The sequence below is a fragment of the Bombina bombina genome, chromosome 1, assembly GCF_027579735.1.
Source record: "Bombina bombina isolate aBomBom1 chromosome 1, aBomBom1.pri, whole genome shotgun sequence".
Taxonomy (NCBI): Eukaryota; Metazoa; Chordata; class Amphibia; order Anura; family Bombinatoridae; genus Bombina; species Bombina bombina.
The window spans coordinates 503,853,562-503,873,675 of NC_069499.1; the positions used below are offsets into that span (position 1 = coordinate 503,853,562).

Sequence of the window (20,114 nt, forward strand, 5' to 3'; positions counted from 1 at the left end):
GCTGATTCCATCAGCCAATCCGAAAATTCCTACCTTAATTCCGATTGGCTGATAGAATCCTATCAGCCAATCGGAATTCGAGGGACGCCATCTTGGATGACGTCCCTTAAAGGAACCGTCATTCGTCGTCTAGTCGTCGGAAGAAGAGGATGGATCCGCGCTGGAGGTCTTCAAGATGGAGCCGGTCGTCATCGGATGGAAGAAGATAGAAGATGCCGCTTGGAGAAGATGTTTGCCGGTCCGGATGTCCTCTTCTTGCCGGATAGGAGGAAGACTTTGGACCCTCTTCTGGACTTCTTCAGTGGATGTCTAGCCCCCGCTTGGGTTGGATGAAGATCTTGGAGCCAGGACGGATCGGTGAACCTGGCATGGTGAAGACAAGGTAGGAAGATCATCAGGGGGGTAGTGTTAGGTTTATTTAAGGGGGGTTTGGGTTAGATTAGGGGTATGTGGGTGGTGGGTTGTAATGTTGGGGGGGGGGGGTATTGTATGTTTTTTTTTACAGGCAAAAGAGCTGAAATTCTTGGGGCATGCCCCGCAAAGGGCCCTGTTCAGGGCTGGTAAGGTAAAAGAGCTTGTAATATTTGTATTTTAGAATAGGGTAGGGAATTTTTTATTTTGGGGGGCTTTGTTATTTTATTAGGGGGCTTAGAGTAGGTGTAATTAGTTTAAAATTGTTGTAATATTTTTCTTATGTTTGTAAATATTTTATTATTTTCTGTAACTTAGTTCTTTTTTATTTTTTGTACTTTAGATAGTTTATTTAATTGTATTTATTTGTAGCAATTGTGTTTAATTAATTTATTGATAGTGTAGTGTTAGGTTAATTGTAGGTAATTGTAGGTAGTTTATTTAATTATTTTATTGATAGGGTAGTGTTAGGTTTAATTATATCTTAGGTTAGGATTTATTTTACAGGTAAATTTGTTATTATTTTAACTAGGTAACTATTAAATAGTTCTTAACTATTTAATAGCTATTGTACCTGGTTAAAATAATTACAAAGTTGCCTGTAAAATAAATATTAATCCTAAAATAGCTATAATTATAATTTATATTGTAGCTATATTAGGATGTATTTTACAGGTAAGTATTTAGCTTTAAATAGGAATCATTTATTTAATAAGAGTTAATTTATTTCGTTAGATAAAAATTATATTTAACTTAGGGGGGTGTTAGTGTTAGGGTTAGACTTAGCTTTAGGGGTTAATACATTTATTAGAATAGCGGTGAGCTCCGGTCGGCAGATTAGGGGTTAATAATTGAAGGTAGGTGTCGGCGATGTTAGGGAGGGCAGATTAGGGGTTAATACTATTTATGATAGGGTTAGTGAGGCGGATTAGGGGTTAATAACTTTATTATAGTAGCGCTCAGGTCCGCTCGGCAGATTAGGGGTTAATAAGTGTAGGTAGGTGTCGGTGACGTTGTGGGGGGCAGATTAGGGGTTAATAAATATAACATAGGGGTCGGCGATGTTAGGGCAGCAGATTAGGGGTACATAGGGATAACGTAGGTGGCGGCGGTTTACGGAGCGGCAGATTAGGGGTTAATAATAATATGCAGGGGTCAGCGATAGCGGGGGCGGCAGATTAGGGGTTAATAAGTGTAAGGTTAGGGGTGTTTAGACTCGGGGTACATGTTAGAGTGTTAGGTGCAGACGTAGGAAGTGTTTCCCCATAGGAAACAATGGGGCTGCGTTAAGAGCTGAACGCTGCTTTTTTGCAGGTGTTAGGTTTTTTTTCAGCTCAAACAGCCCCATTGTTTCCTATGGGAGAATCGTGCACGAGCACGTTTTTGAGGCTGGCCGCGTCCGTAAGCAACTCTGGTATCGAGAGTTGCATTTGCGGTAAATATGCTCTACGCTCCTTTTTTGGAGCCTAACGCAGCATTTGTTTGAACTCTCGATACCAGAGTTAAATTTATGGTGCGGCCAGAAAAAAACCCGCGGAGCGTTAACAGCCCTTTTACCGCCGAACTCCAAATCTAGGCCTTAGTGTTTTATTTTGAAAAAAAATACTGTTATCATTAGGAGGTTTGTTCAATAAAATTTGAATTGTGCTCTTAATTGTTGATAACATGAGAATTATGCTGACTGTTGTTTACATCAATTATTTAGGTAAATGAGAAATATATCACTGGCATAATAATTTGGAACATGGTATATTTAATAACTATTCTACCTAGTTAAAATAAATACAAACTTGCCTGTAAAATAAAAATAAACCGTAAGCTAGATACAATGTAACTATTAGTTATATTGCAGCTAGCTTAGGGTTTATTTTATAGATAAGTATTTAGTTTTAAATAGGAATAATTTATTTAATTGTAGTAATTTTATTTAGATTATTTTAAATTATATTTAAATTAGGGGGGGTTAGGGTTAGGGTTAGATTTATATTTATGGGTTAATAACTTTATTATAGTGGCGGTGACGTTGGCGGCGGCAGATTAGGGGTTAATAAATGTAGTTAGGTGGCGGCGACATTGGGGGTGGCAGAGTAGGGGTTAATAAATAAAAAGTAGGTGTTGGCGATGTTGGGGGCAGCAGATTAGGGGTTCATAGGGATAATGTAGGTGTCAGCGGTGTCCGGAGCGGTAGATTAGGGGTTAATAATATGCAGGTGTCGATGATGTTGGGGGTGGCAGATTAGGGGTTAATAAGTGTAAGATTAGGGGTGTTTAGACTCGGGGTTCATGTTAGGGTGTTAGGTGTAGAAATAACTTTTATTTCCCCATAGGAATCAATGGGGCTGCGTTAGAAGCTGAACGCTGCTTTTTTGCAGGTGTTAGGTTTTTTTCAGCCGATTCTGCCACATTGATTCCTATGGGGAAATCGTGTACAAGCACGTTTTGCCAGCTCACCGCTACCGTAAGCAAAGCTGGTATTGAGGTGAGATGTGGAGCGAAATTTCGCTCTATGCTCACCTTTTTTGCAGCTAACGCCGGGTTTAAAAAAACCTGTAATACCAGCGTTACTTTAGGTGGGCGGTGAGAAAAAACTGCTCGTTAGCAACGCCCCCTGTTAACGCAAAACTCGTAATCTCAGTGTTTGTTTGCAAAGAAAAAAAAAGCATAGACCCCACACAGTAAAGAAGTAGCTATGTAGATTGGCAGTGCATTAAAGTGAGTCATAATAAAAGTATAGAGTCCTGCCTTCTTGGCATATTATACTTCCTGTATTAGTTGTTCTTTAAAGCTCAGCTGAGCAATGTAGTTTTTTATATGTTGAATAAATGAGTCCTTTTCCCCCAAGATATTCCTAGGCAGTTATCTACTTCACCTTACATGCCTCCCAACAAATCCTATATTTCTTCTGGTACTGGGAGGTAAGGGAGAGTTGTAGGAGGAGCTACAGTCTTGGGGTGGAGTTTAGGAACAGTGGATGGTGTTGGGTCTGCCATACACAGGATTAAGTCAGTTGTGATTGTAGGTGAGTTGGTCCAATTCCTGGTTTTATTCTTGAAATGTGGACATTTGCTCTGATGGGGAAGCTGCAAGAGGGACCACAGGGTAATGCTCCCTAACAGTGTGGGCAACCAGTCATTAAAGAGACATAACAGTCAAATGTAATGTAAGTAAAATGTGAGTGAGTGAATTTACATTTTGAATATAAACAATTTTAAAAATTCTGGAGTGAACAAGAAATGTTTCTAGTAAACATTATGACTGCTTCAGTAACATGCAAAAAAGCTCTACCTTGGCCCGCACTCTTAAGCCCACATATATAATTTTCACAATTGATCAGACACTTTACTCCTTTGCTGCAAGTAACATACAAATCAATAGTTTAACCTCCTTTACCTCTTCAGAAGCCAGCAATACACATAAACATAAGTGAATTAATCCCATTGAGTGCCCCTCAATCCTATTGGCTGATTGAATGCGAGCATAATCCTATTGGCTGATTGGATCAGCCAATAGGATTGAACTTCAATCCTATTGGCTGATTGCATCAGCCAATAAGATTTTTTCTACCTTAATTCCGATTGGCTGATATAATTCTATCAGCCAATCGGAATCTAAGGGTGTCAGGATTCCTCAGCTTCACCTATTAGTTACTGTTCTATACCTTTAATTCTGTAACATTATTCTCTAACAGATACCTACTAAAGAGAGTTTGCCAAAACCTCATCTAAACTCAAGCTACGATTTCTCTCACACTCCATAGCAGAATTACTTTGAGTCATTTGTTTGACATCTTTCCGGATTACTTAGTCTAACAATTAAGCTCCAAGTTTTCACTACTGGAAGTAATTTACCTACAACCACAGCTCTAACTATTACCTTCCTGGTAATCTGCTTCAATTCCTTGCACTGAAGCATTTGTTCCTACCAGCCACCAGCTCCGGACTTCAACACATGCCCCCTCTCTGACGTCACCCTTCTCTGGTATACCGACTCAGAAGAAACAGCGGAGGTAGGAAGCTTCGGTTCACTCAGCACATTGAGCCACATAATCGGAAGATCGGCTCACAGCTGATCACATTCACAGGTGCCGGACATCGGCTGCACCCTGGGAGATGTTAACAAGAGCACCGGAATAGCTGGGAAGTAAGGCTGAGCTGTATTAGTGTTAAGAGGTGACTTTATCTTGGGAGGTCTGCTCCGGACTGCTCACCTTCTCTCAATAGTGTCTATTTGGTTCAGTTATTAACTACACCAGGGACTGACACTTTCCTAGCTTCTGTGCTTATTTAAAGTCACAGTACACTTCACTAAATTAGTTTATATTAAACTAAAATTCACATCTGTTCAGATTTCACTTAAACATAGTGAAATTCTTATACTTTGTGATACAAAATTCACTTTTACTGTGAGTAAAGAGGCAGTTGAGATCCACATTCATCAAATTAGAAGATGAATATTACAAAGGGACGCCATCTTGGATGACATCACTTAAAGGAACCTTCATTCGTTGGGTAGTCGTCGGATGAAGAGGATGCTCCGCGTCAGATGTCTTGAAGATGGACCTGCTCCGCGTCAGATGGATGAAGATAGAAGATGCCGTCTAAATGAAGACGTCTGCCCTTCTGGAGGACCACTTCGCCCGGCTGGGATGAAGACTTCTCCCGGCTTCATTGAGGACTTTGGCCCGGTTGGATGAAGATTTCTGCCGCTTCCTTGAAGATGGATGTCCGGTCTTCAGAACTGTAAGTGGATCTTCAGGGGGTTAGTGTTTTTTTAAGGGTGCATTGGGTGGGTTTTATTTTTAGGTTAGGGTTTGGGCCTGCAAAAGAGCTAACTGCCCTTTTAAGGGCAATGCCCATCCAAATACCCTTTTCAGGGCAATGGGGAGTTTAGGATTTTTTAGATAGTATTTTATTTGGGGGGTTGTTTGTGTGGGTGGTGGGTTTTACTGTTGGGGGGTTGTTTGTATTTTTTTTTACAGGTAAAAGAGCTGATTACTTTGGGGCAATGCCCCGCAAAAGGCCCTTTTAATGGCTTTTGGTAGTTTAGTTTAGGCTAGGGGTTATTTTTATTTTGGGGCAGGCTTTTTTATTTTGATAGGGATATTAGATTAGGTGTAATTAGTTCAAATATCTGTAATTTGTTTATTATTTTCTGTAATTTAGTGTTTGTTTGTTTTTTGTACTTTAGCTAATTTAATTTAGGTAATAGTATTTAATTTAGTTAATTTATTTAATTATAGTGTAGTGTTAGGTGTTATTGTAACTTAGGTTAGGTTTTATTTTACAGGTACTTTTGTATTTATTTTAGCTAGGTAGTTATTAAATAGTTAATAACTATTTAATAAATATTTTACCTAGTGAAAATAAATACAAACTTGCCTGTAAAATAAAAATAAACCCTAAGATAGCTACAATGTAACTACAGGGAGTGCAGAATTATTAGGCAAGTTGTATTTTTGAGGATTAATTTTATTATTGAACAACAACCATGTTCTCAATGAACCCAAAAAACTCATTAATATCAAAGCTAAATAGTTTTGGAAGTAGTTTTTAGTTTGTTTTTAGTTATAGCTATTTTAGGGGGATATCTGTGTGTGCAGGTGACTATTACTGTGCATAATTATTAGGCAACTTAACAAAAAACAAATATATACCCATTTCAATTATTTATTTTTACCAGTGAAATCAATATAACATCTCAACATTCACAAATATACATTTCTGACATTCAAAAACAAAACAAAAACAAATCAGTGACCAATATAGCCACCTTTCTTTGCAAGGACACTCAAAAGCCTGCCATCCATGGATTCTGTCAGTGTTTTGATCTGTTCAACATTGCGTGCAGCAGCAACCACAGCCTGCTAGACACTGTTCAGAGAGGTGTACTGTTTTCCCTCCTTGTAAATCTCACATTTGATGATGGACCACAGGTTCTCAATGGGGTTCAGATCAGGTGAACAAGGAGGCCATGTCATTAGATTTTCTTCTTTTATACCCTTTCTTGCCAGCCACGCTGTGGAGTACCTGGACGCGTGTGATGGAGCATTGTCCTGCATGAAAATCATGTTTTTCTTGAAGGATGCAGACTTCTTCCTGTACCACTGCTTGAAGAAGGTGTCTTCCAGAAACTGGCAGTAGGACTGGAAGTTGAGCTTGACTCCATCCTCAACCCGAAAAGGCCCCACAAGCTCATCTTTGATGATACCAGCACAAACCAGTACTCCACCTCCACCTTGCTGGCGTCTGAGTCGGACTGGAGCTCTCTGCCCTTTACCAATCCAGCCACGGGCCTATCCATCTGGCCCATCAAGACTCACTCTCATTTCATCAGTCCATAAAACCTTAGAAAAATCAGTCTTGAGATATTTCTTGGCCCAGTCTTGACGTTTCAGCTTGTGTGTCTTGTTCAGTGGTGGTCGTCTTTCAGCCTTTCTTACCTTGGCCATGTCTCTGAGTATTGCACACCTTGTGCTTTTGGGCACTCCAGTGATGTTGCAGCTCTGAAATATGGCCAAACTGGTGGCAAGTGGCATCTTGGCAGCTGCACGCTTGACTTTTCTCAGTTCATGGGCAGTTATTTTGCGCCTTGGTTTTTCCACACGCTTCTTGCGACCCTGTTGACTATTTTGAATGAAACGCTTGATTGTTCGATCATCACGCTTCAGAAGCTTTGCAATTTTAAGAGTGCTGCATCCCTCTGCAAGATATCTCACTATTTTTGACTTTTCTGAGCCTGTCAAGTCCTTCTTTTGACCCATTTTGCCAAAGGAAAGGAAGTTGCCTAATAATTATGCACACCTGATATAGGGTGTTGATGTCATTAGACCACACCCCTTCTCATTACAGAGATGCACATCACCTAATATGCTTAATTGGTAGTAGGCTTTCGAGCCTATACAGCTTGGAGTAAGACAACATGCATAAAGCGGATGATGTGGTCAAAATACTCATTTGCCTAATAATTCTGCACTCCCTGTATTAATTATATTGTAGCTAGCTTAGGGTTTATTTTATAGGTAAGTATTTAGTTTTAAATAGGAATAATTTAGTTAATGATAGGAATTTTTATTTAGATTTATTGTAATTATATTTATGTTAGGGGGTGTTAGGGTTAGACTTAGGTTTAGGGGTTAATAAATTTAGTATAGTGGTGGCGACGTTGCGGATGGCAGATAGGGGTTAATAACTGTAGGTAGGTTGCAGTGATGTTAGGGACGGCAGATTAGGGGTTAATAATATTTAACTAATGTTTGCAAGGAGGGAGTGCGGCGGTTTAGGGGTTAATATGTTTATTATAGTGGCGGCGATGTTGGGGGCGGCAGATTAGGGGTTAAGTGTAGGTAGGTGGCAGCGACATTGGGGGTGGCAGATTAGGGTTTAATAAATATAATGTAGGTGGCGGCGATGTTGGGGGCAGCAGATTAGGGGTTCATAAATATAATGTAGGTGGTGGTGCGGGGGGCCTTGGTTTAGGGGTTAATAGGTAGTTTAGTGTACTTTTTAGCATAAAGGTAAAAGGTAAAAGTGTACTTTTTAGCATTTTAGTTACGAGTTTTATGCTACGGTGTTGTACCATAAAACTCTTAACTACTGACTTTTAAATGCATTAGGGATCTTGGAGGTAAAGTGTGTACCGCTCACTTTTTGGTCTCCCAGGACAGACTCGTAATACCAGGGCTATGGAAGTCCCATAGAAAAAAGACATTACAAAGTTTACGGAAGTCGTTTTGCGGTAAGGCCAAAGAAGTGTGCTGTGCCCCTATACCTGCAAGACTCGTAATAGCAGCAGGCGTAAAAAAGCAGTGTTAGGACCTCTTAACGCTGCTTTGTTACCTTATCGCACAACTCGTAATCTAGCTGAGAGTTTGTTTGTTCGTTTGTCTAGAAATAAAACAAATATGGAAGCCGAGAAGTTTGTAGTACAGATAATGAATTCTGTTCCTCTTTAAACACAAAAATGTTTTCTTTGACATTTCTCTTATTTATTCTTGAAACTGTAAGAAATGTCCATGCTCTGCTACTTACCGTTTTTAACCGCACAATTAAACTGCAACTCAAATTTAGGATTAATAGTGCTGTGAGACATATTTGTAAAAGCAAACAAATCCATATGTGTACTGTAGGATGGAATTAGCACTAAAAGCAGTTGGCACTTCTGCTGTATTTCCCTATGTTTAATTTCTTAAACAGAGCTTAGATTTCATTTGCAAGTGTTGAACAAATATTTCAACATGAATCACAGATTTCATGTGCTGCTGTTGATAGCTGACATGCTATATCAATATACATACTGGGAGATGCATGTCTTTCTGTATCAACATTGCCTCAAGGTTTATGGAAGTTTACATAGGTTTGAGAAAAGAAATTAGCACTTAATATGTTATAGGAATTTTGAACTTTTGACCTGATCTGTTACTGCTCCAGGAATCTGAGATATGTGCACAATTCTCTTAACCATTAAAGCGCCATACGCAGGTGTAGCAAGATAAACAGACGCAATAGTTTCTAAAGCATTCCATTTTTTTTCTTGTTTCTAGGAATGACTCCTTTCTTGATTGTGATAACATTTAAAAACATTTCATAACTGCACGTGCACATTGATAAAGATTTATAGTATTCATAGTATAACATTTGGGCAAACAAAATAGTATTACTATGATGAGTACAGTATGTCTCACAGTTCTCTTAAGGGGACATTATGCTCAGAATGTAATCAATCAAAACATTTTTTTTAATTATGTATGGAAAAAAATAATAAAATACATTTTCATTGCTTATTTTGCTGTAATTTATATCTGCAAAGTGTAACATAGTAACAAAGTAGATGAGGTTGAAAAAAACACAAAAGTCCATCAAGTTTAACCTTTACAAATCTTAAAGTGAATGTAAAGTTTCACGAATGAGTGCTCGGTTTTTAAAAATACTGTTAAAACAGGGGCATTTTCATTCATGAAACTTTGCATTTCACTGTTTTTGTCAAAATACTTACCTTTTCTTCTTGCAAGCTGGAACAACGATTCCCCCGCCCGCCGCTCATCTCTTCATACGTCAGCAATAAAGAATCCGGCTTCCTCCAATTACGGCGTGGCCTCAGGCAATGTTTGCTCTGGGGGGGGAAGCCATGATTGGAGGAAGCCGGATTCGTCATTGCTGAATATGAAGAGACGAGTAGCGGGCAGGGAGAATCGCTGCTCCAGCTTGCAAGAAGGAAAGGTAAGTATTTGAACAAAACCGGTGAAATGTTAAGTTTCATGAATGAAAGTGCCCCTGTTTTTAATAGTATTTTTAAAAACCGGCACTCATTCATGAACATTTACATTCACTTTAATATACTTACAGAAAAGCTCCAGTTTAGCTTAAATGAATCCCATTAAAAAAGGTTACCGATTTAACACAATCAATCATATCCTTGAATTCTGTTTCTAGCCATAAATGTATCTAAACCATTTTTAAATGTATATAAGGTATTGCATTTACCACCTACTCAGGTAATGAGTTCCAAAATTTGATTACTCTTATAGTAAAAAAAACATTTAAGTTGCAGGTGATTAAATCTCCTTTCCTCCAGCCTTAAATTGTGACCTCTTGTCTTAAACAATTTTCTTGGAATAATCAGAGCTTCTGCCATCTCTGTATATGGTCATTGAATATATTTATACAAAGTAATCATGTAACCTTGCAAGAACCTTTTTTCTAGAGAAAACAGACCAAGTTTGGCTAACCTCTCCTCATAGCTTAAAATCTCCATTCCCCTTATTAGCTTTGTGGTTCTTCTCTGAACTTTTTCTAGGTATGCAATGTCTTTTTTTGAGATCGTTCCCAGAACTAAGTGAGTGCTGGACATTCTCTGTGTGTTTTATTAATTTGTTTTGTAATTTTCCCTATGGTTCTTGCATCCAGATCTGTCTGGGCTTAACTTCCTGTGACTCTGGGGACAGCGCAGCTTCCTGTGAGTGCCAGTGAGCACCCAGGGCTGAGCATGTTGCAGGGTCATTGGATGTGTACTCAGTCCGGTCTGAGAAAGCAGTCCCCTCCCATGTTTTGTATATGTCTGGGGTGATTACATAAGCCTGTGCACCCTTCACTTGTTCCCAGTTTGTTGGATTGAGAGCTTGCATTGTGTGGCTGGTTTAGGGTCCCAGGTTTTTGGAAGGGACCTTGATGTGGTACCTGGGCTTGTCCCATTTGGCCAAATGTGGTAACTAACCTTTCCATTTTTGCTTTTAATCTTAGCTAAGAGCTTGTAAGTGAGTGCTGGACTTTCTCTGTGTGTTGTATTAATTTGTTTTGTAATTTTCCCTATTGTTCTTGCACACAGACCTGTCTGGGCTTAACTTCCTGTGACTCTGGGGACAGCACAGCTTCCTGTGAGTGCCAGTGAGCACCCAGGGCTGAAAATGCTGCAGGGTTATGGGATGTGTACCCGGTCCGGTCTGAGAGTGGAGTGCCCTTCCGTGTTTTGTATATGTCTGGAGTGGTAACATAAGCCTTGTTCCCAGTTTGTTGGATTGAGAGCTTGCATTGTTTGGCTGTTTTAGGGTCCCAGATTTTTGAATGGGACCTTGATGTGGTACCAGGGCTTCTAGTTACACCTCTGACTGAACAGTAAACAAACATTAGTCAATAGTTATGGAAAATGTAGTTCCACATGTCCCATTAGGTATTAAAAGGAATACTAAACACAAATTGTAAACTATATGATTATGAACCTTCATATCTGTGAAGAACAATGAAAACTGCACCTTTATTTTACAAATGAGTATATTGTTTTCTTTTTTTTCTTTTCACTGATTTCCCTGTCCCCCAGAATAAAAGAGCCCAGGCTAAACCATAACTCACTAATACAAAGATATAGAATGAACTTTGTTTGCACATGTGTAAATAAAGTGACAGCCAATCCTAGCGTTGTACAAATAAAGGGAACTTTCATTCATGAAGAATAGGATACTTCATGTAGAAAGCTCCTTTGTTTGTTTCAAATAATCGTCGTTCTTAGCTGCTACAGCAGCCCACGGCTAAAAAAAATTTTGCTAAGAGATGACATTTTCAAATCTGACTTGACGCCCATAGGAGCCGGATTTACCGCACTGCTATTGGCTAAGAAGTGAAAACATCACCTCTTAGCAATTTTTTTTTTTAGCTAAGAATGGTGATCGGTTGAAACAAATAAAGGAGCTTTCTACATGAAATATCTTATACTTCATGAATGAAAGTCCACTTTATTTGTTTCTATAGTCAATCCTAGCGTTTGTACACGGAATAGATTGTTGCCCATCTTTGAGGTTAGATGAAAATGTTTATCCATAGTGTGATCTGGAGATTACTTAAAATAACCTGTTTTACTACCTAAAACTGTCCAATTTATGAAGTAAAATTTCTTGACAATATATTAATTATGTTTTTTTTTTATAACAATTTGCAGCTTATCTACAGTATTTTTCTCCTTTGGGTACTGCATAACATAATAAAATGTGTGTGTGTGTATATATATATATATATATATATATATATATATATATATATATATATATATATATATATATATATATATATATATACAGTATATATATACATACACACACATATATTTTTTTAAAACACAGCAACAGTATCACTTGACCTTTGGCATCTTTCAGATGGGCTTAAACACCAGAGAGAAAGAGAGAATTAAAGCAAACAGGAAAAGAACTGCACAAATACACGAACAAGCAACATGAAAAAAGCCCATAAAAAAGATCTATGAACCACTTTCCTGCTAGACAAAACCAAATGATCTATTAATACTGTATCACTGCCTTTTGCTCTTCCCTATCTCACATCACCTCCTTGTAAGTATTTATCCAGCATATTCTTCAAACGGTTAATGCGCTTAATCTCTGAAACATTTCCTAGCATTTCTTCCACAATTCAGTTACCCTTTGTTTGAGACAATATAGTGATCCGTTATCAAATTGCCATAGAGATATATATTAGACCTCTGTTCTGACCTTGCTGTTTTTAAATGTTAGCTGAAGCTTTTCTAGTTCTATCACCTCACATTAGAGCGAGAAAGCTCTTTAGTGCATGTCTTGCTATGTCTCTTTAATCATTTTAAATTGTGTTCTTTTTCACCTTGCTAGCTTAAATGGATTAACTTGATTTCTGGAGAAAATAAATGTAGCAAAAGAATAGAAAAACGTACATTTATTTTGCTGTATTTATGGTTTCTTTTAGTTAAGGATAAAAACTGAGATGTAAAGTTTATCCATCTACAGAATTATTCTACCAATTCGAATTGAATTTCTATATTTTTGTGACACAGGCCAATGTAATCTTCCTAGACACATACAAAACACGAAAATGGGGCTGCCCTCTCAAACCGGAAAGGGTACACATCCCATGTTACTAGCAAAACTCACAGCCCTGTGTGCTCACAGGGTCTCACAAACAGAAGACACATAGGGGTAGATTTATCAAACAACGGAAGGACATGATCCGCTATAGCGAACCATGTCCGCCTGGCATTGCTAAATGCCAATACCATATGTTGTCGGCATTTAACATTGCACAAGCATTTCTTGTGAAATGCTTGTGCATTGAAGCCCCCTGCACTTTCGTGGCCATTCGGCTGCTAGCAGGGGCTGTCAATCATTCCTATTGTATCTGATTGGGATGGTTGCAGTAGTTAAGGAGCAGCAGTCTTAAGACCGCTGCTTCTTAACACCTGTTTCCGGCGAGCCTTCCGGCTCGTGCAAAAAAAGCAGCATCCGCTGCTTAGTAAATATACCCCATAGGGACTGATATTCAAAATCTACCCGGCATGGAGATAAATCATTCAAAATCTGTGGGATTGTTTTAGACCTTGTATTGTAATGTAGGAGTCTCTGTTTCTCATAAAGAGCACTACATATCATGTCTCAAGTTAAAATGTGTGTCTCTAATTTTTTTTAAGGGTCTCGCTCTACCAATGAGATTTCTTAGAATATCTTGCAGCAAAGGCTTGACTATCAGACACATAATAAGTTTTTCACTCACTTGCATATACACAGCAAAATTAGAAGCAAAATGTTACAGAATTTGTCCAAATGGTGGTAGGCTCAGGGCTTGCATTTCTGCACTCCACTTGTAATCTGGCCTCTAGTGTTCTTCAGTTGTTTTAACAACCAAAATCATTTCTACTTTTCATTTTCTTATAAAAATACATAACATTTTTTATTTACAATTGTACTTTATATTTCCCTGATGTAACTAATGTGCATATGCACTCAGCCTGTCACATTTACAGGATGATAAATGCACCTAGATCAGACAAGATTTACACTGGTCATTTCTATGACTGCAGCATCTGACCTTGGAAATAAAAGCCTAATATTGAAATATTGCCTTAATGCATAAAGATTTAATAGATCATATCTCAATTTCATCATAAAAGTTAAAGGGGCAGTCGACTTGAAAATTGTTATTGTTTGAAAAGATAGATACTCCCTTTATTACCCATTCTCCAGTTTTGCATAACTGTCAGCTAGATTCCGAGTTTGGCGTTATGAGTGAAAAAGCAGTGTTAGGCTTCATAACGCTGATTTTTTCCCTACTGCTGCTATTACAAGTCTTGCAGGTATAGGTGTACCGCACACTTTTTTAGCCGCCACGCAACGTCAGTACCGCACTTTTAAAAAAGTCCTTTTTCAATGGGACTTCCATAGCGCCGGTATTACGATTTTGTCTCGGAGGCCGAAAAGTGAGTGGTACACCCTATACCAACAAGATCCGTACCGCCATCTAAAAGTCAGTAGTTATGAGTTTTACGTTACAAAGCTGTACCATAAAACTCATAACTAAATTGTTAAAAAGTACACTAACACCCATAAACTACCTATTAACCCCTAAACCGAGGCCCTCCCACATCACAAATACTAAAATAAAAAAATATTAACCCCTATTCTGCCGCTCCCCGACATCGTTGCCACTATAATAAAATTATTAAAATCTAATTAGCCCCTAATCTGCCGTCCGCCCACTCCTCCGCTATAATAAACCTATTAACCCCTAAACCTAACCCTAACACCCCCTAACTTAAATATAATTAAAATAAATCTAAAAAAAATTACTATTAATAACTAAATAATTCCTATTTAAAACTAAATACTTACCTATAAAATAAAACCTAAGCTAGCTACAATATAACTAATAGTTACATTGTATCTATCTTAGGTTTTATTTTTATTTCACAGGTAAGTTTGTATTTATTTTAACTAGAATTCTATCAGCCAATAGGAATTAAGGGGGAAAAATCCTATTGGCTATTCCAATCATCCAATAGAATGCAAGCTCAATCCTATTGGCTGATTGGATCAGCCAATAGGATGAAAGCTCAATCCTATTGGCTGATTGCAACAGCAAATAGGATTTTCCCCCCTTAATTCCTATTGGCTGATAGAATTCTATCAGCCAATTGGAATGTAAGGGACGCCATCTTGGATTATGTAATTTAAAGGGAAACTTCATTCTTCAACAGCCATTGAAAAAAGAGGATGTCTTGAAGATGGATCCGCTCCGCGCCGGATGAATGAAGATAGAAGATGCCGTCTGGATGAAGACTTCTGCCCACTTGGATGAAGACTTCTGCCGCCTGGATGAGGATGGATGTCCGGTCTTCAAAAACTGTAAGTGGATCGTCGGGGGTTACTGTTAGGTTTTTTTTAAGGGTTTATTGGGTGGGTTTTATTTTTAGCTTAGGGTTTGGGCAATGTAAAAGAGCTAAATGCCCATCCAAATGCCCTTTTCAGGGCAATGGTTAGTTTAGGCTTATTTAGATAGCATTTTATTTGGTGGGTTTGGTTGTGTGAGTGGTGGGTTTTACTGTTGGGGGGTTGTTTGTATTTTTTTTTAAAGGTAAAAGAGCTGATTTTTTGGGGGGCAATGCCCCGCAAAAGGCCCTTTTAAGGGCCATTGGCAGTTTAGTGTAGACTAGGGTTTTTTATTTTGGGGGGAATTTTTTTTTTTAAATATATTTTTATTGAGGTTATAAGAAATGATACAAAACATTTTCATCCTAAAACAATGACAACATGGTACTAAAAAAAAGTACATTACATTCTTAGGGCATAAACACAGCCATGAATTAGAAAGGTAACAGCTCTTAACATAAATTCTATGACCTAGATTTGGAGTTTGGCGTTAGCCGTGAAAACCAGCGTTAGAGGCTCCTAACGCTGGTTTTAGGCTACCGCCGGTATTTGGAGTCACTCAAAATAGGGTCTAACGCTCACTTTTCAGCCGCGACTTTTCCATACCGCAGATCCCCTTACGTCAATTGTGTATCCTATCTTTTCAATGGGATTTTTCTAACTCCGGTATTTAGAGTCGTTTCTGAAGTGAGCGTTAGACATCTAACGACAAAACTCCAGCCGCAGGAAAAAAGTCAGTAGTTAAGAGCTTTCTGGGCTAACGCCGGTTCATAAAGCTCTTAACTACTGTACTCTAAAGTACACTAACACCCATAAACTACCTATGTACCCCTAAACCGAGGTCCCCCCACATCGCCGACACTCAAATACATTTTTTTAACCCCTAATCTGCCGACCGCCACCTACGTTATACTTATGTACCCCTAATCTGCTCCCCCTAACACCGCCAACCACTGTATTATATTTATTAACCCCTAATCTGCCCCCCTCAACGTCGCCTCCATCTGCCTACACTTATTAACCCTAATCTGCCGACCGCAAAGCGCCGCCACCTACGTTATCCTTATGTACCCCTAATCTGCTGCCCCTAACACCGCCGACCCCTATATTATATTTATTAACCCCTAATCTGCCCCCCTCAATGTTGCATCCACCTGCCTACACTTATTAACCCCTAATCTGCCGAGCGGACCTGAGCGCTACTATAATAAAGTTATTAACCCCTAATCCGCCTCACTAACCCTATAATAAATAGTATTAGCCTCTAATCTGCCCTCCCTAACATCGCCGACACCTAACTTCAATTATTAACCCCTAATCTGCCGACTGGAGCTCACCGCTACTCTAATAAATGTATTAACCCCTAAAGCTAAGTCTAACCCTAACACTAACACCCCCCTAAGTTAAATATAATTTACATCTAACGAAATTAATTAACTCTTATTAAATAAATTATTCCTATTTAAAGATAAATACTTACCTGTAAAATAAATCCTAATATAGCTACAATATAAATTATAATTATATTATAGCTATTTTAGGATTTATATTTATTTTACAGGTAACTTTGTATTTATTTTAACCAGGTACAATAGCTATTACGTAGTTAAGAACTATTTAATAGCTAAAATAGTTAAAATAATTACAAAATTACCTGTAAAATAAATACTAACCTAAGTTACAATTAAACCTAACACTACACTATCAATAAATTAATTAAATAAACTACCTACAATTACCTACAATTAACCTAACACTACACTATCAATAAATTAATTAAATATAATTCCTACAAATAAATACAATTAAATAAACTAGCTAAAGTACAAAAAATAAAAAAGAACTAAGTTACAAAAAATAAAAAAATATTTACAAACATAAGAAAAATATTACAACAATTTTAAACTAATTACATTTACTCTAAGCCCCCTAATAAAATAACAAAGCCCCCCCAAAATAAAAAAAATGCCCTACCCTATTCTAAATTACTAAAGTTCAAAGCTCTTTAACCTTACCAGCCCTGAACAGGGCCCTTTGCGGGGCATGCCCCAAGAAGTTCAGCTCTTTTGCCTGTAAAAAAAAACATACAATACCCCCCCCCAACATTACAACCCACCACCCACATACCCCTAATCTAACCCAAACCCCCCTTAAATAAACCTAACACTAAGCCCCTGAAGATCTTCCTACCTTATCTTCACCCTGCCAGGTTCACCGATCCGTCCTGAAGAGCTCCTCCGATGTCCTGATCCAAGCCCAAGCGGGGGGCTGAAGAGGTCCATGATCCGGCTGAAGTCTTCATCCAAGCGGGAGCTGAAGAGGTCCATGATCCGGATGAAGTCTTCATCCAAGCGGGAGCTGAAGAGGTCCATGATCCGGATGAAGTCTTCTATCAACTGCATCTTCAATCTTCTTTCTTCCGGATCCATCTTGCAGACCTCCGACGCGGAACATCCTCTTCTCCCGACGCCTATTAGCCGAATGACGGTTCCTATAAGGGACGTCATCCAAGATGGCGTCCCTCGAATTCCGATTGGCTGATAGGATTCTATCAGCCAATCGGAATTAAGGTAGGAATATTCTGATTGGCTGATGGAATCAGCCAATCAGAATCAAGTTCAATCCGATTGGCTGATCCAATCAGCCAATCAGATTGAGCTTGCATTCTATTGGCTGATCGGAACAGCCAATAGAATGCAAGCTCAATCTGATTGCTGATTGGATCAGCCAATCGGATTGAACTTGATTCTGATTGGCTGATTCCATCAGCCAATCAGAATATTCCTACCTTAATTCCGATTGGCTGATAGAATCCTATCAGCCAATCGGAATTCGAGGGACGCCATCTTGGATGACGTCCCTTAAAGGAACCGTCATTCGGCTAGTAGGCGTCGGGAGAAGAGGATGTTCCGCGTCGGAGGTCTGCAAGATGGATCCGGAAGAAAGAAGATTGAAGATGCAGTTGATAGAAGACTTCATCCGGATCATGGACCTCTTCAGCTCCCGCTTGGATGAAGACTTCATCCGGATCATGGACCTCTTCAGCTCCCGCTTGGATGAAGACTTCAGCCGGATCATGGACCTCTTCAGCCCCCCGCTTGGGCTTGGATCAGGACATCGGAGGAGCTCTTCAGGACGGATCGGTGAACCTGGCAGGGTGAAGATAAGGTAGGAAGATCTTCAGGGGCTTAGTGTTAGGTTTATTTAAGGGGGGTTTGGGTTAGATTAGGGGTATGTGGGTGGTGGGTTGTAATGTTGGGGGGGGGTATTGTATGTTTTTTTTTACAGGCAAAAGAGCTGAACTTCTTGGGGCATGCCCCGCAAAGGGCCCTGTTCAGGGCTGGTAAGGTTAAAGAGCTTTGAACTTTAGTCATTTAGAATAGGGTACGGCATTTTTTTATTTTGGGGGGCTTTGTTATTTTATTAGGGGGCTTAGAGTAGGTGTAATTAGTTTAAAATTGTTGTAATATTTTTCTTATGTTTGTAAATATTTTTTTATTTTTTGTAACTTAGTTCTTTTTTATTTTTTGTACTTTAGCTAGTTTATTTAATTGTATTTATTTGTAGGAATTGTATTTAATTAATTTATTGATAGTGTAGTGTTAGGTTAATTGTAGGTAATTGTAGGTAGTTTATTTAATTAATTTATTGATAGTGTAGTGTTAGGTTTAATTGTAACTTAGGTTAGTATTTATTTTACAGGTAATTTTGTAATTATTTTAACTATTTTAGCTATTAAATAGTTCTTAACTATTTAATAGCTATTGTACCTGGTTAAAATAAATACAAAGTTACCTGTAAAATAAATATAAATCCTAAAATAGCTATAATATAATTATAATTTATATTGTAGCTATATTAGGATTTATTTTACAGGTAAGTATTTATCTTTAAATAGGAATAATTTATTTAATAAGAGTTAATTAATTTCGTTAGATGTAAATTATATTTAACTTAGGGGGGTGTTAGTGTTAGGGTTAGACTTAGCTTTAGTGGTTAATACATTTATTAGAGTAGCGGTGAGCTCCAGTCGGCAGATTAGGGGTTAATAATTGAAGTTAGGTGTCGGCGATGTTAGGGAGGGCAGATTAGGGGTTAATACTATTTATTATAGGGTTAGTGAGGCGGATTAGGGGTTAATAACTTTATTATAGTAGCGCTCAGGTCCGCTCGGCAGATTAGGGGTTAATAAGTGTAGGCAGGTGGAGGCGACATTGTGGGGGGCAGATTAGGGGTTAATAAATATAATATAGGGGTCGGCGATGTTAGGGAAGCAGATTAGGGGTACATAGGGATAATGTAAGTAGCGGCGGTTTACGGAGCGGCAGATTAGGGGTTAATAATAATATGCAGGGGTCAGCGATAGCGGGGGCGGCAGATTAGGGGTTAATAAGTGTAAGGTTAGGGGTGTTTAGACTCGGGGTACATGTTAGAGTGTTAAGTGCAGACGTAGGAAGGGTTACCGCATAGCAAACAATGGGGCTGCGTTAGGAGCTGAACGCGGCTTTTTTGCAGGTGTTTGGTTTTTTTTCAGCTCAAACAGCCCCATTGTTTTCTATGGGGGAATCGTGCACGAGCACGTTTTTGAGGCTGGCCGCTTGCGTAAGCAACTCTGGTATCGAGAGTTGAAGCTGTGTTAAATATGCTCTACGCTCCTTTTTTGAAGCCTAACGCAGCCATTCTGTGGACTCTCAATACCAGAGTTATTTTTATGGTGCGGCCAGAAAAAAGCCGGCGTTAGTTTTTTGGGTCGTTACCGACAAAACTCCAAATCTAGCGGTATGTCTCCAGGGTGCAAACCTCTTTTATGGAAATGAAAAAAAATTTGCGTCGAATAAAAGGCATGTGTGGTTGCCATTGCTAATCATGTAAAACAGAAATGTTAGTAAAGGAGAAATATGTTTATCTGTGAAATAGTGGAACCTCGGTTTTATATTTTATGTTTGGGAAGTATGGTCCACACTCTACCATAGAAGGAGTTTATGTAGGCATTCAGTTTAGTAAAATTGGGGCAGGTGCGGGATAGTATTTGGTA

At 38.6% G+C, this 20,114-nt stretch overlaps 1 long non-coding RNA gene across 1 annotated transcript in view; it reads right to left on the reverse strand.

Annotated features, from left to right (window-relative positions):
- Positions 1-246: 246 nt before the first annotated feature.
- Positions 247-20,114, reverse strand: part of LOC128638350 (uncharacterized) — a 206,351-nt gene continuing 186,483 nt past the window's right edge. The window contains exon 4 of the long non-coding RNA XR_008399087.1: positions 247-363. This is a non-coding gene — a long non-coding RNA (uncharacterized LOC128638350). The remainder of the gene's footprint in view (positions 364-20,114) is intronic.